Here is a 12,236-nt window from a genome sequence, read left to right as displayed (position 1 = left end):
ATTCCCAGGAAACATTATCAAATGCTTTTGCTATATCAAGCTTGATCAGGAGTGCGGACGTCTTTTTTTTGTGCAGCACTCTAACTGCATTTTGGACGTAGAGGAAGCTGTCGTGCGTGCTTTTCCTTGCCAGGAAGGCAGATTGTGCTGGCGAGATTATGGAGTCGATGACGTTCGAGAGTTGCATGGAGAGGACCTTGGTGATCAGCTTAGCTACAGAATGGATGATACGTCTCCAACGTATCTATAATTTTTGATTGTTCCATGCTATTATATTATCTGTTTTGAATGTTTATGGGCTTTACTAAACACTTTTATATTATTTTTGGGACTAACCTATTAACCGGAGGCCCAACCCAAATTGTTGTTTTCTTTCCTATTTCAGTGTTTCGAAGAAAAGGAATATCAAACGGAGTCCAAACGGAATGAAACCTTCGGGAGAGTTATTTTTGGAACGGAAGCAATCCAGGAGACTTGGAGTAGACGCCAGGGAAGCTTCGAGGAAGCCACGAAGCAGGGAGGTGCGCCTGCCCTCTAGAGGCGCCCCCACCCTCGTGGGCCCCTCGTGGCTCCCCTGACCGACTTCTTTCGCCTATATATATATCCATATACCCTAAAACCATCGGGGGACACAATAGATCGGGAGTTCCGCCGCCGCAAGCTTCTGTAGCCACCAAAAACCAATCGGGACCCTGTTCCGGCACCCTGCCGGAGGGGGGATCCCTCACCGGTGGCCATCTTCATCATCCCGGCGCTCTCCATGACGAGGAGGGAGTAGTTCACCCTCGAGGCTGAGGGTATGTACCAGTAGCTATGTGTTTGATCTCTCTCTCTCTCTCTCTCTCGTGTTCTTGATTTGGCACGATCTTGATGTATCGCGAGCTTTGCTATTATAGTTGGATCTTATGATGTTTCTCCCCCTCTACTCTCTTGTAATGGATTGAGTTTTCCCTTTGAAGTTATCTTATTGGATTGAGTCTGTAAGGATTTGAGAACACTTGATGTATGTCTTGCATGTGCTTATCTGTGGTGACAATGGGATATCACGTGATCTACTTGATGTATGTTTTGGTGATCAACTTGCGGGTTCAGTGACCTTGTGAACTTATGCATAGGGGTTGGCACACGTTTTCGTCTTGACTCTCCGGTAGAAACTTTGGGGCACTCTTTGAAGTTCTTTGTGTTGGTTGAATAGATGAATCTGAGATTGTGTGATGCATATCGTATAATCATACCCACGGATACTTGAGGTGACATTGGAGTATCTAGGTGACATTAGGATTTTGGTTGATTTGTGTCTTAAGGTGTTATTCTAGTACGAACTCTATGATCACTACTAGGAAAAGGGCTATAACTAATATGGACATTAATGGCGCACCACATATGTGGTGCGCCACTTCTATATAGCATTGGCGCATCATGTGTAGGTACGCCATTAGTGTCCATATCACTAATGGCGCACCACACCTACGGTGCGCCACTACTAACAATTTTTTTATTTTTCCAAAACTAGTAATGGCGCACCAGGGGACAGTGCGCCATTACTAGTTTTAACTAGTAATGGCGCACCACACACTCTGTGCGCCACTACTAACAATTTTTTTACTTTTTTTTCAAAACTAGTAATGGCGCAACAGGGGATAGTGCGCCATTACTAGTTTTAACTAGTAATGGTGCACTGTCCCCTGGTGCGCCACTACTAACATTTACACATCACACGTCTAAGCCTTATAAAAAAATTCACCAAATGCATCCCCCCCGGACCGCCTTTTCAGTTTCGAAAAAATAAAAATAAAACAAAATGATAGAAATGTCAAAAAAATAAAAGAAAATAAGATTCCCATATGATATGTGGTCTAGTTGTTAGCAAAATTTACAAACATGAATTTTCGACTTTTTTGCAAAATCTCTCGAGAATTTGTAAAATGGGCATAACTTTTGCATACGAACTCCGATGAAAAAGTTTTTTATATGAAAAATCATCTACTCGAAAAGTTACATCCGGTTTCAACCGGGGGAACCCCGTTGAACATTTTTAAAATCCCCAAAAACCTAACAGAAAAAAGTTACGGGGCTTTCAAGATTTGGAGAGGCAAAAAAATTCAAAAAAAATCAAAAAAAGTAAACTCAGTAATGGCGCACTTGCCCATGGTGCGCCATTACTATCTTCCCGCCTTCAAAATTCAAACGATATAAAAAATAAAAAAAGTTAGTAATGGCGCACCTGCCCAAGGTGCGCCATTACTATCTTCCTGCCTTCAAATTTCAAAAAAAAAAATAAAAAAATTGAGTAATGGCGCACCTGCCCACGGTGCGCCATTACTATGCCGTATATATGGCTGGGCGGGGTCCTCTCCTCCTTACCTCTTCATTGTTCTCCTCCACTCCACCTCTCCTCCTCTCCTCCACTCCATCTCCCCTCCTTTCCTCCACCATACTCCCCTCCTCCTCTTCGGCGACCTCCTCCTCCCTCCTCTCCTCCCCTCCCCTCACGGTTTCTCCTCCCTCCTATCCGGTGAGCTCCTCCTCCCTCCTCTCCGGTGATCTCTTCCTCCCTCCTCTCCGGTGATCTCCTCCTCCCTCCTCTCCGGTGAGCTCCTCCTCCCTCCTCTCCGGTGAGCTCCTCCTCCCTCATCTCCTCCCCTTCCCTCACGGTTTCTCCTCCCACCTCTCCAGTGAACTCCTCTCCGGCGACCTCCTCCTCCTCTCCGACGATGTAGGCGAGCTCCTCTCCGGTGACCTCCTCCTCCTCCACTCCGATGACCTCGGCCCTCCTCTCCGGCGAACTCCTCTCCGGCAAAAGAACGTACAAGATCCAAAAACGAGAAAAAAATTTGAAAAATATTGTGCAAAAAAACGAGCAAAAAAAGAGCAAAAAAGGGCAAAAAAAATGCGATCCAGATCCAAATTCAAAATTCAAAAATAACAATGGCGCACGGTGGGGGTTAGACGGTGCGCCACTACTATTTTCCCGCCTTGAAAATTCAGAAAAAATGGAAAAAAATTCAAAAAAAAGGTTACCAGTGGCTCACATGTAGCAATAGTAATGGCGCACTACAAGGTGCGCCACTGTTACCTGCAATACTAATGGCGCACCAGAGGTGCGCCATTAGTATTTGTTACAAGTGGCGTGGTAAAAGTGGCGCACCTATAGTGCGCCATTAATGGCCAAAACAGGTGCGCCACTAATTAGCTTTTTCCTAGTAGTGGATCAAACGGAAAGAATAGCTTCGTGTTATGTTACTACGGACTCTTGAATAGATTGATCAGGAAGGATAACATTGAGGTGGTTTCGTACCCTACCATAATCTCTTCGTTTGTTCTCCTCTATTAGTGTATTTGGAATGACTCTTTGTTGCATGTTGAGGGATAGTTATATGATCCAATTATGTTATTATTGTTGACAGAACTTGCACTAGTGAAAGTATGAACCCTAGGCCTTGTTTCGAAGCATTGCAATACCGTTTACGCTCACTTTTATCATTAGTTACCTTGCTGTTTTTATATTTTCAGATTACGAAAACCTATATCTACCATCCATATTGCACTTGTATCACCATCTCTTCGCCGAACTAGTGCACCTATACAATTTACCATTGTATTGGGTGTGTTGGGGACACAAGAGACTCTTTGTTATTTGGTTGCAGGGTTGTTTGAGGGAGACCATCTTCATCCTACGCCTCCCACGGATTGATAAACCTTAGATCATCCACTTGAGGGAAATTTGCTACTATCCTACAAACCTCTGCACTTGGAGGCCCAACAACGTCTACAAGAAGAAGGTTGCGTAGTAGACATCAAGCTCTTTTCTGGCGCCGTTGCCGGGGAGGTGAGTGCTTGAAGGTATATCTTTAGATCTTGCAATCGAATCTTTTTGTTTCTTGTTTTATCACTAGTTTAGTTTATAAAAGAAAACTACAAAAAATGGAATTGAGGGTGCCTCATATGCTTCATCTTTTTAATGCCTTTCATGAAAATGATGGGAAGGAAAATTGTGCTCAAGTACTAGAAGAAGAATTACATAGAATGCTTGGCATAAAATATGTGAATGATGAGCATGATTGCACTGTTGTTAGTATGAATTCTATGAATATCCATGATGCTAATGATATGCAAAGCCACAAGCTTGGGGATTCTATGTTTGATGAAGATGATATGTTTAGCCCCCCAAGTTTTGATGAGCAAATTTATTATGACGAAAGCATGCCTCCTATTTATGATGATTATTGTGATGACACGTATGCTATAAAGAATAAAGATAAACATGAAAATTGTCATCATGATTTTAATTTTCAATTGGATTATGCTTCACATGATAGTTATTTTGTTGAGTTTGCTCCCACTACTATTGATGAGAATAAATTTGCTTATGTGGAGAGTAGTAAAATTTCTATGCATGTAGATCATGAAAAGAATGCTTTAGGTGCTGGTTATATTTTTGAATTCATTCATGAAGCTACTGAAAATTATTATGAGGGAGGAATATATGCTTGTAAGAATTGCAATAATATCAAGTTTCCTCTCTATGTGCTTAAAGTTTTGAAGTTATGCTTGTTTTGCCTTCCTATGCTAGTTGATTATTGTTCCCATAAGTTGTTTGCTCACAAAATCAGTATGCATAGGAAGTGGGTTAGACTTAAATGTGCTAGTCATATTCTTCATGATGCTCTCATTATGTTTCAATTCTTATCTTTTAGGTGAGCAGCATTGAAATCATCGTGCTTAGCTGGGGCGTTAAACGTTAGCGCTTGTTGGGAGGCAACCCAATTTTATTTTTGTTCCTTGCTTTTTGCTCCTGTTTAGTAATAAATAAATCATATAGCCTCTGGTTAGATGTGGTTTTATGTTTTAATTAGTGTTTGTGCCAAGTAAGACCTATAGGATCTTCTTGGATGATAATTATTTGATCTTGCTGAAAAAGACAGAAACTTTCTGCTCAGGAAAACAATTGTTAAAAATCACCAGAAAGTGATAAAATACTGATTCCAATTGCAGTAGATCAATAATCAAATTATCTAGGTCATCCTATTTTGGCAGATTTTTCTGAGTTCCAGAAGTTTGTGTTTGATGCAGATTACTACAGACTGTTCTGTTTTTGACAGATTCTGTTTTCTATGTGTTGTTTGCTTATTTTGATGAATCCATGAGTAGTACCGGAGGGTATGAACCATAGAGAAGTTGGAATACTGTAGATATTACACCAATATGAATTTAGGATGAGTTCACAACAGTACCTAAGTGGTGATTTATTTTCTTATACTAACGGAGCTTATGAATTTTCTGTTGAGTTTTGTGTTGTGAAGTTTTCAAGTTTTGGGTAAATATTCGATGGACTGTGGAATAAGGAGTGGCAAGAGCCTAAGCTTGGGGATGCCCAAGGCACCCCAAGGTAATATTCAAGGACAACCAAGAGCCTAAGCTTGGGGATGCCCCGGATGGCATCCCCTCTTTCGTCTTCGATCATCGGTAACTTTACTTTGAGCTATATTTTTATTCACCACATGATATGTGTTTTGCTTGGAGCGCCATTTTATTTTGTTTTGCTTGCTTTTTGAATAAAATACCAAGATCTGAAATTCTTAAATGTTAGAGAGTCTTCACATAGTTACATAATTATTCGACTACTCATTGATCTTCACTTATATCTTTTCGAGTAGTTTGTCGTTGCTCTAGTGCTTCACTTATATCTTTTTATAGCATGGTGGTGGTTTCATTTTCAAGAAATAGATTAACTCTCATGCTTGACTTATATTATTTTGAGAGTCTTTTAGAACAGCATGGTTATTTTCTTGGGTTATAAAATTATTCCCAATATGATGGGCATCCAAGAGGGATATAATAAAAACTTTCATATAAAGTGCATTGAATACTATGAGAAGTTTGATTCCTTATGATTGTTTTGAGATATGAAGATGGTGATATTAGAGTCATGCTAGTTGAGTAGTTGAGAATTTGAGAAATACTTGCGTTAAAGTTTGTGATTCACGTAGCATGCACGTATGGTGAACCATTATGTGATGAAGTCGGAGCATGATTTATTTATTGATTGTCTTCCTTATGAGTGGCGGTCGGGGACGAGCGATGGTATTTTCCTACCAATCTACCCCCCTAGGAGCATGCGCGTAGTACTTCGTTTCGATAACCAATAGATTTTTGCAATAAATATATGAGTTCTTTATGACTAATGTTGAGTCCATGGATTATACGCACTCTCACCCTTCCACCATTGCTAGCCTCTCTAATACCGTGCACCTTTCGCCGGTATCATACACCCACCATATACCTTCCTCAAAACAGCCACCATACCTACCTATTATGGCATTTCCATAGCCATTCCAAGATATATTGCCATGCAACTTTCCACCGTTCCGTTTATTATGACACGCTCCATCATTGTCATATTGTTTTGCATGATCATGTGGTTGACATCGTATTTGTGGAAAGCCACCGTTCATAATTCTTTCATACATGTCACTCATGAGTCATTGCACATCCCGGTACACCGCCGGAGGCATTCATATACAGTCATATCTTGTTCTAAGTATTGAGTTGTAATTCTTGAGTTGTAAGTAAATAAAAGTGTGATGATCATCATTATTAGAGCATTGTCCCAGTGAGGAAAGGATGATGGAGACTATGATTCCCCCACAAGTCGGGATGAGACTCCGGACGAAAAAATAAGAAAAAAGAGGCCAAAAAAAGAGAAGGCCCAAAAAAACAAAAAAAATGAGAGAAAAAGAGAGAAGGGGCAATGCTACTATCCTTTTACCACACTTGTGCTTCAAAGTAGCACCATGATCTTCATGATAGAGAGTCTCCTATGTTGTCACTTTCATATACTAGTGGGAATCTTTCATTATAGAACTTGGCTTGCATATTCCAATGATGGGTTCCTCAAAATGCCCTAGGTCTTCGTGAGCAAGCGAGTTGGATGCACACCCACTTAGTTTCTTTTGTTGAGCTTTCATACACTTATAGCTCTAGTGCATCCGTTGCATGGCAATCCCTACTCACTCACATTGATATCTATTGATGGGCATCTCCCTAGCCCGTTGATACGCCTAGTTGATGTGAGGCTATCTTCTCCTTTTTGTCTTCTCCACAACCACCATTCTATTCCACCTATAGTGCTATGTCCATGGCTCACGCTCATGTATTGTGTGAAGATTGAAAAAGTTTGAGAACATCAAAAGTATGAAACAATTGCTTGGCTTGTCATCGGGGTTGTGCATGATTTAAATATTTTGTGTGATGAAGATACAGCATAGCCAGACTATATGATTTTGTAGGGATAACTTTCTTTGGCCATGTTATTTTGAGAAGACATGATTGCTTAGTTAGTATGCTTGAAGTATTATTATTTTTATGTCAATATTAAACTTTTGTCTTGAATCTTTCGGATCTAAACGTTCATGCCACAATAAATAAGATTACATTGATAAATATGTTAGGTAGCATTCCACATAAAAAATTCTGTCTTTATCATTTACCTACTCAAGGACGAGCAGGAATTAAGTTTGGGGATGCTAATACGTCTCCAACGTATCTATGATTTTTGATTGTTCCATGCTATTTTATTATCTGTTTTGGATGTTTATGGGCTTTACTAAACACTTTTATATTATTTTTGGGACTAACCTATTAACCGGAGGCCCAGCCCAAATTGTTGTTTTCCTTCCTATTTCAGTGTTTCGAAGAAAAGGAATATCAAACGTAGTCCAAACGGAATGAAACCTTCGGGAGAGTTATTTTTCGAACGGAAGCAATCCAGGAGACTTGAAGTAGACGCCAGGGAAGCTTCGAGGAAGCCACGAAGCAGGGAGGCGCGCCTGCCCCGTGGGCGCGCCCCCACCCTCGTGGCTCCCCTGACCGACTTCTTTCGCCTATATATGTCCATATACCCTAAAACCATCGAGGGACAAAATAGATCGGGAGTTCCGCTGCCGCAAGCTTATGTAGCCAGCAAAAACCAATCGGGACCCTGTTCCGGCACCCTGCCGGAGGAGGGATCCCTCACCGGTGGCCATCTTCATCATCCCGGCGCTCTCCATGACGAGGAGGGAGTAGTTCACCCTCGAGGCTGAGGGTATGTACCAGTAGCTATGTGTTTGATCTCTCTCTCTCTCTCTCTCTCTCGTGTTCTTGATTCGGCACGATCTTGATGTATTGCGAGCTTTGCTATTATAGTTGGATCTTATGATGTTTCTCCCCCTCTACTCTCTTGTAATGGATTGAGTTTTCCCTTTGAAGTTATTTTATTGGATTGAGTCTTTAAGGATTTGAAAACACTTGATGTATTTCTTGCATGTGCTTATCTGTGGTGACAATGGGATATCACGTGATCTACTTGATGTATGTTTTGGTGATCAACTTGCAGGTTCAGTGACCTAGTGAACTTATGCATAGGGGTTGGCACACGTTTTCGTCTTGACTCTCCGGTAGAAACTTTGGGGCACTCTTTGAAGTTCTTTGTGTTGGTTGAATAGATGAATCTGGGATTGTGTGATGCATTAATCATACCCACGAATACTTGAGGTGACATTGGAGTATCTAGGTGACATTAGGGTTTTGATTGATTTGTGTCTTAAGGTGTTATTCTAGTACAAACTCTATGATAGATCGAACGAAAAGGATAGCTTCGTGTTATTTTACTACGGACTCTTGATTAGATTGACCAGAAAGGATAACTTTGAGGTGGTTTCGTACCCTACCATAATCTCTTCGTTTGTTCTCCTCTATTAGTGTCTTTGGAGTGACTCTTTTTTGCAAGTTGAGGGATAGTTATATGATCCAATTATGTTATTATTGTTGAGAGAACTTGCACTAGTGAAAGTATGAACCCTAGGCCTTGTTTCGAAGCATTGCAATACCGTTTACGCTCACTTTTATCATTAGTTACCTTGCTGTTCTTATATTTTCGGATTACGGAAACCTATATCTACCATCCATATTGCACTTGTATCACCATCTCTTCGCCGAACTAATGCACATATACAATTTACCATTGTATTGGGTGTGTTGGGGACACAAGAGACTCTTTGTTATTTGGGGTCAGGGTTGTTTGAGAGAGACCATCTTCATCGTACGCCTCCCACGGATTGATAAACCTTAGGTCATCCACTTGAGGGAAATTTGCTACTGTCCTACAAACCTCTGCACTTGGAGGCCCAACAACATCTACAAGAAGAAGGTTGCGTAGTAGACATCAGTGGACTAGACTAATGGGCCTGAAATCTGAAACTGTTTTTGCGCCGTCCTTTTTGGAATCAGAACCACCAGGGCGGAGTTGAGTGCAGTGAAAGTGCGTTATATCGACTAGAGGGGGGGTGAATAGGCGATTTTTATGAATTCTTCACTGAGCAATTTGTGGGTGAGGAAATTCCTTAGCGAAGAACTGCTTGCAGCGGAATAAGTACTCAAAATTATGCATAGCAGAACACAAGCATAGTCATCATGATGAAATGAAAACAAGCATAGAGTACAGAAAGCGTAAACACAGGATAGCACAGGATGAAGACAAACAGACTGAAGAAGTTGAACTGAGGAAATTGAGAAAGTCTTCAGTCAAAGTCTTCAAACATAGATATGAACAAGCATACAACACAGTAATGAGGAAATGAAAGAGTTGAGGAAATAGAACCAGTTGGCTTCGTGAAGACAATGATTTGGTAGACCAGTTCCAACTGCTGTCTCAGTTGTATGTCTGGCTGGAGCGGCTAGGTATTTAAACCTGAGGACACACAGTCCCGGACACACAGTCCTCACCGTATTCTCCTTGAGCTAAGGTCACACATACCTCACCCAATCACTCGTGGTAAGTCTTCAGGTGACTTCCAAACCTTCACAAACTCGGTCACTCGGCGATCCACAATTTCCTCTTGGATGCTCTAGACCATGACGCCTAACCGTCTAGAAGAAGCACAGTCTTCAAAGGTAACAAGCGTCGGATCCACGCAGGATCAATCTCTTCAGTGATGCTCAATCACTTTGGGTTTGTAGGTGTTTGGGTTTGGGTTTTCCTCACTTCATGATTTTCGCTCAAAGTCCTCGGAGGATGGGATGCTCCCAATTGACAAGTGTCAGTTTCTCTCGGAGCAGCCAACCAGCTAGTGGTTGTAGGGGGCAGCTATTTATAGCCTAGGGAGCAGCCCGCCATGATAAGACATAAATGCCCTTCAATGATATGACCGTTAGGTCGGTAGATATTTTGGGACAGCTGGCGCATAGCACAGCAACGGTCGGAAATTTGAGTATCAAATTCCTCAGGGCTATCATGTTCCTCACTGTGTAGGCAATCCGCACTGGCGAATTCCTAACTCCTCAGTCAGAACAAATTCCTCAGAGACCAGAAGAACTTCGTCTCTTTCACTGAAGAATATGACTGAACTGTATGAGATTTCCAATGGCTTCACTCGAAGAGATTGGTAGGTGTAGGATTTTGAGTTGAGCATCACATGGAAATTTTTCCTTAGTATTTCCTCGACCTCCTTTAACAGTACGGTGTTTCCTATGACTCAAGAAAGAGAAAATGAAACTACGAAAACAAAAATCTTCACGCTTCATGTTCCTCAAATGAATACCAAGTCTTCAAGGTCACACCAATTTCTTCACTTTCAAAGTCTTCAGAAAGTCTTCAGAAATCCAAAGTCTTCAGTCGAAGAACTTCATTTTTAGGGGTCGAATTTCTCTGTAAATATCAAACTCCTCATAGACTTATAGACCTGTGTACACTCATAAACACATTAGCCCCTTAACCTATAAGTCTTCAATACACCAAAATCACTAAGGGGCACTAGATGCACTTACATGTAGCAAGATCATCGCCGGCTATACAATAAAACTGGTAGAAAGCCTTCATGATATCGTGTTTGATGGTTTGCCAGCAGCTACGGAAGACAACTCCAATGAAACCGTCCGGTCCCATAGCTTTTTCCGCCGGTGAGGCCTTGATCGCTTCCCAAACCTCGTCCTCTGAGAAGGGGTTGTCTAGGACACCTCCTCTGATTGTGGGCAGCTGGAGTTGGCTCCAGTTGAGAGCTCTGGGGCGAGCTCCTTTGGAGCCGAGGATGGAGTTGAAGTGGTCGAAGATGGCTGCCTCCTTGTCCTCGTGCGACGTGGCGATCCCGTTGCTTGTCTGCAGGCTGTGGATGAAGTTTTTTCTTCGTCGTGAGCGGAACTTTGCATGGAAGTACTTGGTTCCCGCGTCGCCCATCTTGAGCCAGGTCAGCCGAGATGCTTGGCGCTTGCGCGCTCGCTCGATCGCGGCGAGGCCGAGCAATCTCTGCTTGAGGATTCACCGGAGGTTGAATTCTGGCGTGGAGAGGCTGCGGGATTCTTGGGCTATGTCGAGGCACAGGATGATCTCTGTTGCTATGTGGAATTGTATCTTAGAATCGCTGAAAAGGGAGGAGCTCTAGATCTTCAAGTCTTTTGTAGTGCGCCCCATCTTGATGGACAGGCGCTTGAAGGCACAGGTGCTGTGGACCGGCCTGCTCCAAGCCTGATCGACCGTCTCGTGGAAGCGCGGGAACTGCGGCCAGAAGCTTTCAAATTTTAATTTGGTGCGATGGCGAGGAGCAGCTGCATCCGCAAGGAGCAGAGGGGAGTGGTCAGAGCACGCGGTCGACGCCGCCATCAGCGTGCTTAAGGGGAAAAGATCTTCCCAGCTGCAGTTGCAGAAAAATTTATCGATGCTGACGAGCGTCGGGTTCTCACGCTCGTTACTCCAGGTGAAGCGGCCATTTTTGCACTTGATCTCTTTCAGGCCGGCGGTGTCGATGGCTCGCCTGAACATGCCCGTGATCCTCCGGTTGAGCTGATGGTTGTTCTTGTCTCTCGCCTCGTAAATGAGGTTAAAGTCTCCGTTGATGAGTGATACGTCTCCAATGTATCTATATTTTATGAAGTATTCATGCTATTATATTATCCATCTTGGATGTTTAATGGGCTTTACTATGCACTTTTATATTATTTTTGGGACTAACCTATTGACCCAGAGCGCAGTGCCAGTTTATGTTTTTCCCCTTGTATCAGTGTTTCGCAGAAAAGGAATATCAAACGGAGTCCAATCGGAATGAAACCTTCGGGAGAGTTATTTTTGGAATGGAAGCAATCCAGAAGACTTGGAGTATACGTAAGGGAAGCAACGAGGAAGGCACGAGGCAGGGGGCGCGCCCACCCCCCTGGGCGCGCCCTCCACCCTCGTGGCTCCCCTTACCGACTTCTTTCGCCTATAT

Source organism: Triticum aestivum, chromosome 7D (assembly GCF_018294505.1).
Source record: "Triticum aestivum cultivar Chinese Spring chromosome 7D, IWGSC CS RefSeq v2.1, whole genome shotgun sequence".
Taxonomy (NCBI): domain Eukaryota; kingdom Viridiplantae; phylum Streptophyta; class Magnoliopsida; order Poales; family Poaceae; genus Triticum; species Triticum aestivum.
Note: the sequence above shows the minus strand (reverse complement) of the source record.